The 4,334-nt window shown below is 40.7% G+C and overlaps 1 pseudogene; it reads right to left on the bottom strand.

The window, feature by feature from the left end:
* Nucleotides 1-638: 638 nt before the first annotated feature.
* Nucleotides 639-1,573, bottom strand: LOC103735100 (annotated as a pseudogene).
* Nucleotides 1,574-4,334: the final 2,761 nt, after the last annotated feature.

The following is a 4,334-nucleotide window of genomic DNA, read 5'->3' on the forward strand; positions in this document are numbered from 1 at the left end:
CAACTTAAGGAATTTTTGGCAATTGATGGCTGCTGGGAGGGGGAGAGCCAGTGTCTTAAGAGGTTTGAACTCTTGGTGGGCCCAGTGGATGGACCCACACTGAAGGACATTTGGAGGACATATCAAACTCTATAGGCCATATTATATACTTAAGAGAGCACATTAAATTAGGTGGGGGAGGGGCGGCAGTGGGGGAGGGTGGTGCAGAAAGGGGAGGGGGCCTAAAAACTATCAAACTATGTTGTATTAAAATCCCAAAACTTCAATAAGAAGATCATTCAGTTCTATTTACAATGCATAAGTTCAGGTTTTGCAATGATGTAAAGGAAAAAAAAACCTCAATTATTTTAGATAAGTTCTATCCATGGTTAGAATATCACATTTTTCTTCATGTCTTTAAACAGCATCCCCTTTCTCAACTCTCCAGAAGTATTGTAGACAAGGTTAGCCTAACCTACTCCCAAGGAAACTTCTCAAATTTTATTATCTCTTTGCCTAGAATCAGATTGCCTAGAAGTCACTATGTGGACCAGGCTGGCATTGATCTCACAGAGATCCACCTGCCTCTGCCTTCCCAGGGTTGTGCATTTTCTCTGTAATTCTGCATTATAATAATAAGCTCCATTAGATATCATGTTTCAAACTTTCTTTAAGACTTTTTTTTTCAGAATTTTTCTCAAGATAGTTATTACTGCTGTATTTCTCAGGCTATAAATAAAACGATTTAACACAGGGAGTACTGTTGTGAACAGAATGCCAGCAGGTGTACCTTTATCCCCTTCTTCAAGCAAATTTTGTCAAATGGACATAAAATAGATCCACAGAATAATGAAACCACTAAAAAGTGAGATGCAGGTAGGAAAGGCTTTGCTTCTTCCCTCTTTGGATTTCATTTTGGAAATTGTAAGGACAATGTACATATAAGAAACTATGACACTACCTATTGTAAAGACTTCAAGGGCATCTGAAAAGACAAACAGCACAAGTTCATTGACATATGGGTCAACAGAGGAGAGTCTGTACAATGGAAGAATAGCACAGTAAATATGGTTTATGCCATTAGACACACAGAAAGTTAACCTAAATAGTGGCCCTAAGTGAATCATGGAATTCAGATTTCCAGCTATGTAGGCTCCTGTGGTCATCTGAAGGCAGAGCTTCTTGGACATCATGGTGTGGTACCGCAGTGGGCTGCATATGGCCACATAGCAGTCATAGGCCATGGCTGCCAGAAGAAAGCAGTCTGCAGTTTCAATAGTGCAAAGAAAACAAAATTGTGCCATGCACTCATACAGAGAAATTATTCTGTCTTCTGAAAAGAAATACTCTAACATTTTAGGAGTAATAGCACAGGCACAGCAAGAATCCACGAGAGCAAGGTTACCTAGGATGATGTACATTGGTGTGTGAAGCTGACATCGTGTACAAATCAAGGTGACCAAACCCAAATACCCATCATGGTGATCAAGTAGATGGTAAAGAACACTACAAACAGAAGAGACTTCATCTTTGGGTGATCTGTAAATCCTGTGAAGATGAACTCATTTATCATGGTGTGATTTTCTTCAGTCATCCCTGACCATTCTGAGAAAAAAAGTTGTTGAGAACTAAGTTGCCAATTTATTTTATTTATTTTTATTTTATTTTAGTATACTTTATGTGTATGAGTGTATTGCCTGCATGTATTTAAGTGCACTGATGTTGTGCAATGCCCACAGAGGTCACAAGAGGACATCGGAGTCCCCTGGAACTGGAGTTACTGATGATTGTTAGTCACTCTGTGGGTGCAGGGAATTGAACCTGGGTCCTCTGCAGGAGCAGACAGTGCTCTTAACTGCTGGGCCATCTCTCTAGCCCTGTTACTTGCTAATTTATAACATACCCCAAACATTTTATGTTCTCCTTGGCTCACAGGAAGAAGAGAATATTCTATAAAGTTTCCACCTGCCACCTGCATTTTGGCTCATGCTTATTTCTCATGGACAGTCAGTCTTCTGGTTTGATAATTTTTGAAAATTATTTATTTAATAACCACATGATTAGAAAAAGCATTTCATTACAACATTAACATATTCAATAACAATTTCCAGAGCAAAGATGCATCTCTTTCCAAGTTGGCTTTGTAAGGTTTTAGGTTCACAGTTGAATTAATGCAGTTATACAATATTGAACTCAGTATAAACCCTATAAGACATAAAATTGAATGAGGTTTTAACCTTTAAAAAGATCTCCATTTCATTTTAAAATATGCTGTTTCATACAGAAACACTCATTAAAAATATTTTATTTATTATTTTTATTTTATGTGTATGTGTGTATTGCCTGCATGTAGGTAAGTGCACCCATGTTGTGAAACGCCCTCGAGGACAGAAGAGGCCATTGGATCCCCTGGAAATGGAGTTACGGACAGTTTTTAGCTGCCATATGGGTGCTGGGAATCGAACCCGGGTCTTCTGCAAGAACAGTCAGTGTTCTTAACCGCTGAGCCATTTCTCCAGCCCCAGACAGACTAATTTTTAATGGTACTAACACTTAGATGTTTACACATGCAGCTTTAATCTCTATGTATCTGATTATTACTAGTCACAGTTGGTTACTTTCTGAGATCCTTGGTACCTGAGCATGGATATAAAATCATCAGGTAGATTTCAGTGGTAATGTTTTTCATCTGTACTAATTAATATGAAGCAATTTTTTATGCTTCTTCAAATGTATCTTATTTTTTTAATTTGTTGATTTTTTTTTTGTGTATTTCATACAGAACACCCCAAACAATCTTATTTATCGATATACCCACATCCCAAGGGACACCCTCCCATAGCCCACCCCTGACCGGAGCCCGTATACTCTGTAATCCCTGCTACTGTCCACTGTTGCGGGTTCTCCTCAGACCAGCTGTGAAGACCCTGACCTGGATCGGGTCCCCTGCCGATTAGGTGGGGACAAGAGGTGTGGAGTCACGACTCAGAGACCCTGGGAGTTGGGTAGAAGGAAGCACTAGGCGAGGTGCTGCAGGCTTGTTTACACAAGGGGGCAGGCCTTATATTTCCCTTTTCTCCACCCCCAAGTCCCTTTAGTCAGCGTATTATTTTCTGATTGGTCTGTGCCACGTAGTCTGTCAGCACTCACTGGGCTCATGAGCAGGGTAGGCTTGGGCTCCTTTTGGTGGGCTATTTGTGGACCAAGAAGTGAAGTGAATTGTAGCTGAATCCCAGGGCTCTGAGTCCCAGCCATCTTTGGAAGCCTCCTGCTACAGTCAGCTGTGTTGTTGGTGCCCCCTGCTGTTATCCCAGTGCTTGTCCATCCACTGAATTTAGCCTATCTAGAGTTTCTTGTTTTAGGAATATCAGGTCTTCCTCATCTAGCAGCAACCAGTTGCCAATATTTGTTTAGATAAGATTGGGGTCTGCTGTTCATTTTCCCAGTTCTATGCCAGGTTACTGTCTGGGAGTCACTTGGTCTTCCCTGGCCAACAACTCAAAGGAAGATATCTCCTGTCTGACATTGTTTCTTGTTATGTAGCCTTTAGCTATACGCATGGAGTCTTAAAGAATTATATTGATCCCTTTAATCTTTGGTTGTACTTTCCTTTTGGGTGTTTAAGACCATAGAGTTGCCCCAGAGAAACCAATTTATTTTTACTTTTAAAGTCATTTGAGGATCTGTTCCTCAAGGGTCACATGGCCTTGGGAGGAGCCCCTGGCTCTTTTCATTTGCCAATTCCGTCTATGTGAAGATAAGTCAAAGGTCCTACTTGACCATGGCTGGCTTCACTTTGGAAGCATGGAGGAAATGTTTCCTCTGTGTTGACCCTCCTCTTCATAGACTGGACACTGGTTCAAGTCCATTTAGTGGGGTTTCCATGGCCTCCTTGATCAAGAGGACAGGTGACTCACCACAGCTTATAATTTATCAGTAGGTTGTTTGATTAATATGGTTCCCTCTGTTTTTTTTTTTTTTTAAACTAGCTAGGCATTATTTATCTCTCGCATTGTCTAACCCTTCCACCATGGTTTCCCCATTTAAAGTGCTCCCATTTCCCCCATTTCTCCCTTAATAACACCACCTCTCTTCAGCTCCTTCTTTCCCTTTATCCCCATTTCCTTGTATAACCTTCCCTACCCCCTCCCCTTAAAATAGTCCCATTGCATCCATATCTCCCATATTAATGCCTGATTCCTGCTGTTCTTCTCTTCCAGATTCTTTCTTTTCCTTTACCTCCCTGATTCCTTTCCATTACCTGGTTCCGGTAGTTATGTCTGGATACATACTCACTTAAAAGGATTTGGTGCTACAATCCACATTTGAGGAAGAACATATGTTTTTTTTTTTTT

Source organism: Nannospalax galili, unplaced genomic scaffold, assembly GCF_000622305.1.
Source record: "Nannospalax galili isolate Female #2095 unplaced genomic scaffold, S.galili_v1.0 scaffold177, whole genome shotgun sequence".
Lineage (NCBI taxonomy): Eukaryota > Metazoa > Chordata > Mammalia > Rodentia > Spalacidae > Nannospalax > Nannospalax galili.